Source organism: Carcharodon carcharias, chromosome 2 (genome assembly GCF_017639515.1).
Source record: "Carcharodon carcharias isolate sCarCar2 chromosome 2, sCarCar2.pri, whole genome shotgun sequence".
Taxonomy (NCBI): domain Eukaryota; kingdom Metazoa; phylum Chordata; class Chondrichthyes; order Lamniformes; family Lamnidae; genus Carcharodon; species Carcharodon carcharias.
Window position 1 is genome coordinate 104,426,711 of NC_054468.1, and position 13,389 is coordinate 104,440,099.

The 13,389-nt window shown below is 42.3% G+C and overlaps 1 protein-coding gene across 4 annotated transcripts in view; it reads right to left on the minus strand.

Moving 5' to 3' along the window:
• Nucleotides 1–13,389, minus strand: part of ralgapa2 (Ral GTPase activating protein catalytic subunit alpha 2) — a 554,472-nt gene that overhangs the window by 17,888 nt on the left and 523,195 nt on the right. For 2 of the 4 annotated variants that reach the window (XR_005942420.1, XR_005942421.1), the window contains exon 41: nt 2,132–2,316. The exons of the other annotated variants lie outside the window; for them this stretch is intronic. The gene's annotated coding sequence lies outside the window, so the exon portion shown is untranslated. The remainder of the gene's footprint in view (nt 1–2,131; nt 2,317–13,389) is intronic. 4 annotated transcript variants of the gene reach the window in all.

A 13,389-nucleotide genomic window follows, 5' to 3' on the forward strand; every position in this document is an offset into this window, starting at 1 on the left:
TCACAAGGATTACATAAAGATTCTGAGTCAGTTCCTTGGAAGTTCAGTGAAAATTGTTTACATGTTAATTTGGTACGTGTTAAGGAACAGCACTTAGTCCTGTTGCTGCTGAAAATTGGACTATAAAGTATTCCAGAATTTATAATTTTTGTAACTTTCCATTTAAAGTATTTGGAATAAAGAAACCCAATTAGCAAAAAATTATTCATTTATTTCATAATTAACTCCATTAACCCTACAACCAATGCCTGTGCTGATCCATTTCTGGCTTCTTGTGCATCCCAATTTTAATTGCTCCACTACTGGTCATCTTGCATTCAGTTATAAAGGCCCAAATCTCTTGAATTCGCTTCCTCAACTTGTCTGCCTTTCTCTTCTCCTTCATGACGTTACTTTAAACCATCCTCTTTGACCAAGCTCTACTAATATCTCCTTCCATGGCATGGTGTCAAACTTAGTTTGATAATGCGCCTGTGAAAGATCTTGGGATGTTTTATTATGTTAAATGCACTATACAAGTGCAAAAAATTGTTATATGAACTAAATGTTTGATGCTTTATAAAAAATTCTATAGGTAGGGTTTTGGCCTTGGCTGGGGAGGGCAGGGGCAGTCGGGAAGTTGCCCGCCACCCATGATTGGCTCCGCACTGCGATTTCACTCGGGCGGCCAATTAAGGCCCACCCTGCGTGGATCAAGAGTGGCAGTGGTGAACCCTGCCTTTGCAGGTGGGTGGAGGAGGGAGAGGCAGGCCTAGCAGCATGTGTGAGAAGGGGTGTTTCAGTCTCCCTGAGGCACATAACTGCCTCAGGGAGATTGAAGCACTGTTTTTAAAAAATGAAGAGAATACAAAACAAATTTAATAAAACATGTCCCCTCATGTGACTCTGTCACATGAGCTGGGACATGGTTTTAATTCAAAAATAAAGTTTTTGTTTAACGTTTAATTGCTTTAGGAAACCTCATGCCGCTCATGGACCCTTTAGAGGTTGTCATTTTGTTTATGATGGGCTCGGGACAGAAAGTGTTCAAATATTTTAAAATAATTTACTGTTCTTTGCAAATAATACATTGATCTCCAAGCTAGCTGAATTACTTAAGAGGACAAAGTTAAGTGGGAGGGTGGGGGGAATAAAAGTAATGTGAAATGAATTTATTTGACAGTAGGTTATTCATTGTGCTCACTTCAGTGAACTACGCCGACTACAGTGAGGGACCATTGACACCCTACTCTCCAAACTTCACCAACTCTTCTCACACCTTTCATCCCAAGAGTAGTCCCTACACTACAGACCACCTCTTAGTAAAGGACGATGCTGTGAAACATTGCAATTACAAAACTAAACGGGCAAATAGATAAGTTGTTGAAAAACTACATCTACTGTGATTAATTTTTGAAAATTCATTCACGGGATGTGGGCTTCGCTGGCTGGGCCAGCATTTATTACCCATCCCTAGTTGCCCTTGAGAAGATGGTGGAATTGTGATTATTTGTTTCATCTGAAGGTCATGAGAAACTATAGATGGGAAGAAACGATATTTAGGGACACCATCACATCGTCATGTGTTACAGCGTTTCAGTTCAGGTGCTGTATGTTTATATTGAACGTATAAACTGGTGGGACACATATAGGGTGCGCACAATCTAACATTGCATTATATAATTACTGCTTTTAATATTAATGACCTATGCTACACATGTATTGGATGAGACTTGTAACCAGATGCCAACAATGGGCGAAATCATTTTACAAGGTGAATTTATTGGTGAATCTTGAAATGGGGGAAAAAGAATAACATGATTGAGGGGAAGATCAGGGGCCTGGAATCAGAAGTGCCACTGCCCTTGATATCTCTCTCTCTCCCTGGTCCTGATAGCAAGTAGTTAGAAATCTGAGACTTCCAGATTAATCTCCATTTCCTGAACACTACAGAGGTTGCCTATCATTAATTCTTATCCATTTTTTGTGCCCAAATAACTATTTTGTGGGTTGTTCACATATATACCCAAAAGTAATCATTTCTTAATATAATGACAGAGCTATAGAACTAAGGGGATATCACTAGCTGGTCTGTTTGTTGATTCTGTCAATCTTCAAATTTTGAAAACAAAAAAGAAAATTAAAATATCACCTTTCATCATCAGCCATAGCTTATCCGTCCATAGAAAATCAATGTTTCTCCTTGAAAAAGATGGAACAGGAGAGTGGTAAAGGACGAACAAGTATCCTGCAAAATCCTGTGGATCACGGGTCACATTTCACCTCTTTCCAACCTTTCAACCAAGGGTGCCAAGGCAAGCATGTTTTGGACGGTGTCTACAAGATAACCCCATTCAAATCAAATTTGAATCACATGATGCATCTGGATAGTTATTAAAAACATAAAAATAGATAATCTTCATAATGAAATCAAGTCGCTTTTAATTTGATCCATAAACCTGCAAACATGCATTAACAACAAAACTAAAATTTTGCTTCAACACAATACATTACTGCACCCTGCAGTCAGTGATAACTACCAGAAAATACACAGTGCAGAAATAATGTACCAGGTGATACTTATCATGGAAAAATACTACCGGAAAAATACAGCTGAAAGATCATTCATCAGTCAGATTAATGACTCAACTCCTTTATAAAACTATATATTTGTGTAAATCGTTTGCCTGTTGTCCGACAAGACACTCCTATTTAACCCATCCGATTTCCGGGTAATAGGTCTGACATGAAAGGCAGCATCTGCCTTCCCCTCATTTAACGTGGACTAAAAATAATAAATCTATAATTAACAATTGCAGCTTGCAATAAAGTAAAAGTGGTTGCTGTACTTCATGAACCTGCTATAACATAGTATATTTCTGATGATCTGAGGTATGACCCATTACTATCTACCTCCAAATAGGAGAATATCTTTCAAATTCAGCATTCTGCTGAATAGTGTTTGTTTTGAAGGAATCTTGTAGTTTTCAACTGTTCTGTGTTTGATTATGTGAGTCTGTTTACTATTGATGCTCACTATGCACGATTAGTTAAGTTGGGTGTGGACTCAGAGAAAAGTAAACAAACTGTAAAAGTTGCTGGAGCACGGAGCTGACATTTTAAAGCACTGTGAAAAAACCTGTTACATAAATAGAAATTGGTGTCATATCTGCATAACTACAGGATACAAAACATATAACAAACATAACAGACAATCTTGCAGCTACTGCTACAAAAACTCTTCTCACTGGCAATGGAGACTGTTTCTTAAATCTAAGATTCAGGTCAATAGAATGAGCAGCATCAGGCTCTCAGTGGCAAGCAGTTCATGGACAGCAGCCTTGGTGAAGGAAGCACATTGACTCCTGGCATCTAACTGTCTAAGGGTGCTTCAGTCAGAAAAGTTCTATTGCATCTGTTGTGAAGATTACAGAGTAATTCTTGCATTCCAACAAATACTCCTATAAATTAATGAATAACTTGGTGAAGGAGAATTGAAGATTCACCTGGACCAATCCCAAACTATTCAGGCCCCAGGCCCTCACTAGGCCTTGGATCAAACCCTGTGCCAGCTCTCCACTGGTCCAACCTGGCACTGTAGTTCGACCTCCAGCCAGTGAGGCCCTGGCTTTCAGACAGGCATCCCTAGGCTCAGACCACTGCTAGCTACAATCTCAAATTTACCTGGTTCAGATCCAGACCTCTGCTCCACCTACCATGAAATCCATTTTTAAAAAGTTGCATTTATATAGTATTTTTCATGACCACTGCACCTCTCAAAACACTTTATGGTCAATGAAATGTTTTAGAAGTGTAGTCACTGTTGCAGTGTAGGAAACACAGCTGCCGATTTGCACACAGCAAACTCCCACAAACAGCAATGTGAAAACACTTTAATTCTGGAAGTCAATCAGAAGTGTCTCCTGCACATGCGAGCAAATGTCCCACATTGCATCTGCCCACACATGTGCAGCTTTTCTGATCCATTACATTATCAGAAAGTGCCCTTCTATCAAGTACCGATGCCAGTAATGCTGCGAACATGTGCAAATCGGCAGCCAGGCCGATGTGGTGTTGTCAGCAGACAGTGGCAACTGCATGGTGATGTCACTGGATACTCAGCAGTGGGATTTTTGAAACTTTCAAGCTGGAAGTTAAACCAGAAAGTCATTGAAGGTTTTAAATTCATCTTTAAAAGGGGAAATTGTTTCAGATGTGAGTATTTGAGCATACATCACCCACATTTATTAATCTGTTTATTGAGCTAAATTAAAAATCAGAATTTTCTATCTGAGAGAGGTTCAATTGCTCTAGATGCTTAGTATGCTCCTGTGCTGTGGATCTGAATCCATGTCCATTCATCACTCTGCTTCATCTCTTCCATCTCTAATCGCCTCACTGCCACTATCTAAGTTTCTTTGACTCTAATTATGCATGTATTTAGTATTTTAATGTTACTTCCACCATGTCTAAATGAGGCTCTACTGCTTCCCCCATCTCCTGCCCAAATGCTGCTGGCTTACGAGCTTTACCTTCTTACAGTGTGCATCATGGTCAGGAACAAATTTTCCTGCACTATAGTCCATTTCTCTTAAATTTGTGGAGCTTATACTGACCACCAGATTCTGCACCATTTTGATTCATTTGGTGCTTCCCTTGTGAACTATTTGCTGATGTCTAGGATTGACAAACGCACGACTAGAAATGAGGCTCTTCAGAGGGTCTGAGGAGCCTGGGTCTAAACTTGAATGCAGAGCCTCTGAGATTTTAATCTCTAGATTGTTCACGAACTTCCCACTTTATTTGCCAGGTACATTGTCATAAGCTGCAAGGCCATCATGACGTTGAAATTCACTGTGATCAAGAACAGGCCGTGTGTCACTTCACAACAGTTTGTACATGCTGGTCTGCTTCTAGGGCAGGAGACGGAAACTCAACCGGGATGAAATGCATATGGTAGAAGAATTGGTTAAGATGCAGGTCAGGAACAAACAGCTGAAGGAATATATTCAGTAGACATTCAAAAAGGCTGTAAGCCTGAGTAATATCAGAAATATCAGCAAAGCCTTTGACAAGGTCCCACATGGGAGACTTATAAAGAAGGCAAATGCACATGGGATAAAGGGGTAATTTGATAAGGTGGATTCAAAATTGGCTTAGTTGTAGGAGGCAGAGGGTGATGACAGAAGGATGCTTTAGTGACTGGAAGCCAATGTCCAGTGGTGTACCACAGGGATCTGTGCTCAGTCCCCTATTATTTGTCATTTATATAAATGACATAGATGACTATATGGGGGGGTAGGATTAGTAAGTTTGCGGGTTAGTAAGATTGGCCGGGTGGTTAACAGTGAGGTTGAGTATCTTGGGCTACAGGAGGATATAGACGGGATGGTCAAATGGGCAGATAAGTGGCAGATGGAATTTAACTCTGAAAAGTGTGAGGTGATACACTTTGGAAGGAGTAATTTGACAAGGAAGTATTCAATGAACGGCATGGCACTAGGAAGTTCTGAGGAACAAAGGGACGTTAGCGTGTGTGTCCATAGATCTCTGAAGGCGGAGGGGCATGTTAGTGGGGTTGGTGAAAAAGGCATTTGGGACACTTGCCTTTATCAATTGAGGCATAGATTACAAAAGTAGGGAGGTCATGTTGGAGTTGTCTCGAACCTTGGTGAGGCCACAGCTGGAGTACTGTGTGCAGTTCTGGTCGCCACATTATAGGAAGGATGTGATCGCACTGGAGGGGGTGCAGAGGAGATTCACCAGGATGTTGCCTGGGATGAAACATTTAAGTTATGAAGAGAGCTTGGATAGACTTGGGTTGTTTTCGTTGGAGCAGAGAAGACTGAGGGGCGACCTGATCGAGGTGTACAAGATTATGAGGGGCATTGTCAGGGTGGATAGGGAGCAGCTGTTCCCCTTAGTTGAAGGGTCAGTCACAAGGGGGCATATGTTCAAGGTGAGGGGCAGGAGGTTTAGGGGGGATGTGAGGAAAAACTTTTTTACTCAGAGGATGGTGATGGTCTGGAATGCACTGCTTGAGAGGGTGGTGGAGGCGGGTTGCCTCACATCCTTTAAAAAGTACCTGGATGAGCACTTGGCACATCATAACATTCAAGGCTATGGGCCAAGTGCTGGTAAATGGGATTAGGTAGGTAGGTCAGGTGTTTTTCACGTGCTGCTGCAGACTCGATGGGCCAAAGGGCCTCTTCTGCACTGTGATTCTGTGATACTCTGGAAGAGATCAAAGAGAACAGGGCGATGTTGCATACAGGCCCACAAGCAACATCCAGTTTGTTACATTCATAGCACTGACAACTAAGTTCCATTCAGAGACCTTTCCTGAATTGTTGCTCATGGATGGGATGTACAAAATCAACAAATACGGCTATCCTCTGTATCAGTTGGTAGTTTAGGACCAACCTCAACAGGGGCAGGGCTGGGTTGTATGTCATGGTAAGGAATGAGATGAGCAAGATGCTGAGTAGATAGTGGGTGTGGATAATGGGATGCTGGGTAGGTAGTGGGTGTGGATAATGGGATGCTGGGTAGGTAGTGGGTGTGGATAATGGGATGCTGGGTAGATTGTGGGTGTGGATGATGGGATGCTGGGTAGATTGTGGGTGTGGATCATGGGACGTTGGGTAGATTGTGGGTGTGGATCATGGGATGCTGGGTAGATTGTGGGTGTGGATCATGGGACGCTGGGTAGATTGTGGGTGTGGATCATGAGACGCTGGGTAGATTGTGGGTGTGGATCATGGGACGCTGGGTAGATTGTGGGTGTGGATCATGGGACGCTGGGTAGATTGTGGGTGTGGATCATGGGACGCTGGGTAGATTGTGGGTGTGGATCATGGGACGCTGGGTAGATTGTGGGTGTGGATCATGGGACGCTGGGTAGATTGTGGGTGTGGATCATGGGACGCTGGGTAGATTGTGGGTGTGGATGATGGGATGCTGGGTAGATTTTGGGTGTGGATGATGGGACGCTGGGTAGATTGTGGGTGTGGATGCTGGGATGCTGGGTAGATTGTGGGCGTGGATGATGGGATGCTGGGTAGATAGTGGGTGTGGATGATGGGATGCTGGATAGATTGTGGGTGTGGATGATGGGATGCTGGGTAGATTGTGGGTGTGGATGTTGGGATGCTGGGTAGATGTGGGTGTGGATGATGGGATGCTGCATAAACCAGTTGGAGATGACAATTTTGAACAAAGACACCCTGGAGAGGCCTTTAAGAAGCATCTCACAGCTGTTGCAGTGCCTCTGGCCAATTTCATGTTTTGCAGAGCAAGAGGACATCAGTTTCACATCATCAACCTGACTAACAGGTCTAATAAGCAAATGGACCATAATTACACCTGCCATAACACTGCCCCACTTCTTTTACCTGAAGACTCTTCTCAGTGCCCTGTCACACTGGGAGAGCCAGACACCTCACGGGCCACAACAATGAAAGAAAACAATGATGCTTGCACACAAACACCTGCTTTCTCGTGGAATCCCACCCCCAAAACATAGAACCTCCTGAGCTCTGTGGTTGTCAGCTGGTGTCTGTCAAACGGCAAGGACAGATGAAGGAATCAAACGTTTGGGGAAAATTCAGTATGAAAAAGCAATGCTCGAAAAGGAGAGAAAAAGACAGAAAAGACAGTGAGTTATCCAACCATCGGAGCACAGAACCCATCATTTCTTGAGTGGAGTGTGAGTGTGAATCTCTTACTGGTTCCACCTTTACTCCTTCTCTTCTGGCAGGAACATCCAAACATTCCAGTGTGAATGTTATGCATCTAGTCAATGTCATGATTGTGCCATGATGAACAGTATTTCTCTCAGCCCACCTCTCTATGTCTCTTCCCTCCTTTAAGATGTTTTGCAAGCCTGCCTCTCTGACTAAGCTGGGCATTATATGCCATACCGTTACCTTTTGTGACACGGTGTGAAATTTGCCTTCTGACCATCCAGTTAAGCACCTTGGGACATTTCATTGCATAAAGGCGCTATGTAATTTCAAGCTGCTTTGTTGTTATTGGAATCCAGCTGTATCATGAAAGACAGTAAAATAATTTTGATACTCAATTGTGTTTTGGCAGTTCTGCTAACCAAACCTACTTTTCTCCCATGGTGTGCAGCATCATTGCAATCCATTCCACTCTCTGGGTTATGTTGTGCTGGAATAGAGTATGGGGTGTGTTATGTGGGTGCCTCGTTTCTAACCCCACTCTCTCACACCCATCAAGGGGCACTGGGCTGAAGATTAAGGCCTTGCATGCTTTTTGTCACCAATGTATCTTCACCACTTTTCTCCCTCAGCCTCTGTGCCGAACAACTTCTCATCTACAGTGATTTCAACTTCCATCTCAAATCATCATGCTTCCCCTCCTCTGCTTTCACTGCCCTCTTATGTTCCCTTAATCTCTTCCTAACCCAAGTTCTCGTTTGGCTGGGCAGGGCTGCACTCAACGGTATCCATTCTTCTCTATCAAAATGCAGCCAGAGTATCACTCACAATGGCTTCTCTTCCTACTCCCGGATGGTAACCTCTGTTGCACCCCAACAATCTACCTTTGGCCCACTATAACTTCTCATCTACATGCAGCCCTAAGAAAATGATATAATTAATAGGAGCAGGAGTAGGCCATTCAGTCCCTCAAGCCTGCCCTATCATTCAGTAAGATTGTGGCTGATCTGATTGTTGCCTTCACTCCACTTTCCTGCTTGCCCTCATAACCCTAGGCTACCCCTACAGTTCAAAAATCTGTCTAACTCAGCCTTGAATATATTCAATGATGCAGCCTCCATTCTTTGCTGAGGAACAGAATTCCAAACACTAATGACTCTCTGGAAGAAGAAACTCCTCCTCATCTCCGATTTAAATGGGATACCTAGTTCTAATTCCCTCATGACAGGAAACATCCCCTCAACATCTACCCTGTCAAACCCCCTCAGAATCTTATATGTTTCAATAAGATGACCTCTTATTCTTCTAAACTCCAATGAGTACATGCCCAGTCTTTCCTCAAAAGACAAACTCTTCATCCCAGCGATCAGCTTAGTAAACCTTTTCTGAACTACTTCCAGAGCAAGTATGTCCCTCCTTAAGTAAGATGACCAAAACTGTACACAGTACTCCAGGTGTGCTTTCACCAATGCCCTGTGCAGCTGTAACAAGACTTCCCTATTTTTATACACCATCTCCCTTGTAATAAGGGCCAACATTCCATTTGTCTTCTCAATTATTTGCTGTATCTGCATGCTGACTTTTTGTGATTCAATGACATCACCCAAAAGCAGTAATAATGGTCACACTTCTCCTGACCCCACCACAGTTTCTGAATTATCAGACTACTGAAAAGACTCTCTGTGAACTCCATCCCCTCATGATCAACCCTCACCATCACTAAAACTCACTGACAAGGGCAGCACTATTGTTGTTTCCCAAGCAAGCTTCTACTCTTTCAGAGATGAAAAAGCCAACTGTCGGTCACCACCTCCTTCTCCGTCACCCCAAATTATGACCCTGCCATTAGGCATCAAGCCATCATTTCTCAGATCATCACTGAGTTCATCATTACTTTCTATCTTGACTTTTTTCCCCTTGTCCTGTCTTTTCTGACCTAGATTCATGACTTCTCCAACATCTCATTCTCCCAGTTTCTCCATGTTACCTCTCACACCAGTGGTACTGATATGTCTTCCTTTTTCCTCAATTGAGGATTTCCCACTAGGATTTACAAGGCCCTCCACCTTATCCATCCCATTTCTGTCCCTCACCCCTTCTCCTCCCAGAATTATGACGGGGTTCTCCCTATCTTCCCTTTCCAAGCTACTGCTCTCCACATTTAACATATCCTCCAGCATTTCTGTCAGTGCAATGCTACCACCAAGTGCATCTCCCCATCCCTTTTCAGTGTTACGAGGGGACCACTCCCTCTACGATAGCCTGACCAACTTTATCATCATCCCCAACACCCATTCCATTTCCCATGGTTCCTACCTATGTTCCTTATAAGGATATCCAAAATCTAAATTGATCCCAGCTGTTGACAATTCAGCTCGATCCAAATATCACCTATCAAGTGTGGACTCAGATTGCTGTCAAACTGAAATCACACGCCAAGTATCTAACTGGGAAACAGTGCATGGACCTGTTCAACCATTGCTGGAATTGCAGGTAATCTTAGGTCACTCTTAACAGTTGTGGCATTTCTAAATGGAACAATGCTGAGACAATTGCAACCCAACTTTTGGTACATTTTCATTTTTCAGATATAGGCATCAATGTTCATCCCTTGTAACCATAAGACATAGGACCAGAAGTAGGCCATTCAGCCCATCGCGTCTGCTCCGCCATTCAATGAGATCATGGCTGATCTGATAACCCTCAATACACTTTCCTGCCTTTTCCCCATAACCAGAAAGGGTGGTAGTGAATTGCCTTCTTGAAGCAATTTGATACAACTGAGTGACTTCCTAGATCACCTTAGAGTTAAAAGTCAACCATGCTGATGTGGGATTGGAGTCACATTTAGACCAGACCAGGAGGGTTCCTTCCCTGAAGGACATTAATGGCACCAGTTGGGCTTTTATAACATCTTCACTGTTATTGATGCCAGCTTTTTATTTCTAGATTTTTAAGAAAACTAAATTCAAATTCTAAATCCGCAGTTTGAATTGAACTTCCCTTCACTACATTATTAATCAAGGCCTCTGAATTACAAGTTCAGTCACATAACCCCTATGCTACCATACCACTAACATCTCCCTTCACTGTAGTTGTAACTGGGTAACATACAAATCTGTTAAGTACTGCTTATTTTGCCCCCTTAGGTACAATAATTTTACGCCAATTTCTATGGATGAATTTTAACTTTTGAGAAGACACTGGAGGCTGAATTTTTTGGATTGAACAGATTGAGACATATGGTAATAATATAGTGTGATAGGGTCTGAGGGTATCTCCAGTAAAGTTTACAGCAACCTTCAGACGGAGTTCATTAAATGACAGAGATACGCCTCATTAACTCTCACCTGCCAGAAGTTTGCTCCCAATTTTGGCAATCCTGATCTAATGTTGCAGGAATGCTGAAATGTGGTATGGCACCTGAGGCTAGTAGAATAGGTGGCCAAACTAATGCCCTAAGCCCTGGAACTCTGTTGCATTGCTTGTTGGTCCTCTTTGAATTTTGAGAGGCAGAAACAATATAAAGAGTTTTTGACAGCACTGTAGCCTCTCCGACGGATAAATCCTAAATCAGAATCCTTAGATGGTGTCAACATCTTGAAATTGATGCAATCAAATGGAATTTGTATTTAAACTTTTATTTTAATATGGCCTCTATGGCTCCATGGCAGATCCCTGTGATGGCCAGGAAAACACTTAAGGCACCAATTAATGGAAAATGAATCCCTTCCAAACTAACATACCAAATTTTCCACAGCACATGCAACATCTGTAAGCACAATGTGTGCTATATATTTATATAAAAACCCAACTGCTTGAACATTGTTGTTGTCAAATTGGCATGTCCACCTTTTGCCAACCATGTTGCCAATAAGGGCAGGCCCATCAAGGGTTGTCCTCCCCTCTCAGTTCTTTGAGCTCCTTGGCACAAGCCCTTTGAGGGCTTTGTGAAGACCCACCCCATCCCAGGTTTCTATTCCTAACAATAAACACTCCTTCCTGTACTCTTCCCTCTGCACTAATCATTTGCACCTCAAACACCAAATTTGAAGTGCTCACAAACTTCTCTGTCTCAAAGATCGACACCAACTGCTCAGCTGCTTCCGCCCCCTAAATCTTGTACTTCCCTCATACATTTGTCCTAACCCTATATTAATCTATAGCTTGTTCACCAACCATCATTGACTTTATATCTACCATGCATCTGGTTCAAAATTCTTGTCTTTTCACCTCACATCTCTGTAACTCTGAAACATTGTTCAGCCCCATGCTCCTGCCTGCATAACCTCTTCCTCTTCATTCCTGTTTTGGCTGCAGTGCCTTCAGCCTGCTTTGTCCAGAAAACTCTTCCTCAGCCTCCCTATTATTTCTCTCTCTCTTTTCCTTCATAAGCCTCGTCAAAACCTACCTCTTTGATCTGATTTTTGGATTTTTGGCTTATTCACTTCTGTGAAAAGCCTTGGAATGCTTTATGGTGCTATAAGTGTTATATAATCGTTAAATTGCTGTAAACATCTGTTGTAGCATACAGTACAAAATATATGCATTTACATTTTCATGCAAATATATCTAGTAATTAGTACAATTTTATGGAAAATGGTGGTTTTGAATACTATCTGCAGACATGAGAGCACAGAACATGCAACGCTCTCATCTATTGTTGCACACAAGCTGTAAGCTAGATGATTAGCAGGTGCTGCAGTGACACATAAATGCCTTTATAATCTTGCTATTTGTGCCATCCAGTAGAAAACATCTTAATTGGAAACCGTGGGTGCTTGTTCATCAAGTTTGTGTCCTACTGTATAAATTTGTTCACTTTGTTCAAAAAGTGTTTCTCAAATCAGGGGTTCAATCAATGAATAATAACTGTCGCACACACAGCAATTTAATTCATAAAAAAATTAAAAAACAGCTGCGATGCGGTACACCTCAACCATTCCAAAGGAGTCAAGAGAACAAAATTTTATTGATGCTGATTTGCTATTTGTGGTGCATGCTTTCCAGCAGAAGTACAAGGCACAGTACAGACTGAAAGCCTTTGACTGCACTCATCCATAGCCTAATCATTAGGCTTTTAAGATTCAAAGCTCTCTTTTGATCCGTTATGCTGAGCATCTACTTGTTACTTTAAGTGCAAAAGCACGGACTGGCCTCATTCTGCTGTTTTTGGCCTGTTAGGTCCTGCAGTTAATGGGATGGCAGATGGTCTGAAGAACACACATTCACCCCCACCAGGCAAGCATGAGCAACTTCCATGCAAGATCCTTCACAGCAAAGAGTCTGATTGCACTAAGAAGCAATGTGGCACATACACGCAAGCATATGTGGTGCAGCCACACCTAGTTAGTTTTAAACGCCCACAACATTCCATTAGCCTTTTATACTTGCACATTCCATCAGTCAAACTTCCCTCCTGGCTACTCATGCCATGCAATCAACCTTGAAACACTCTGTGATCCAAAAAATGAGTGACTGTTAGGGCAACAGCTGCAGAATAGACGAATGATAACCACAAACTGATAAATGCTTCCTTTCATAAAATATCATAATTCCACCTGCAATCTGCCTTGTACAAACTCTAATTACTCAGCCCCTTTGTTACACTACATTAGGTGGTAGGGGTTAGATAAACATTGTTTATTTCCCTTAGCTTAAGCTGCATGGAACCTGGGTATATATTTAAACCAAGCATCCGCACTATTATTTCGAAAGCAGACTA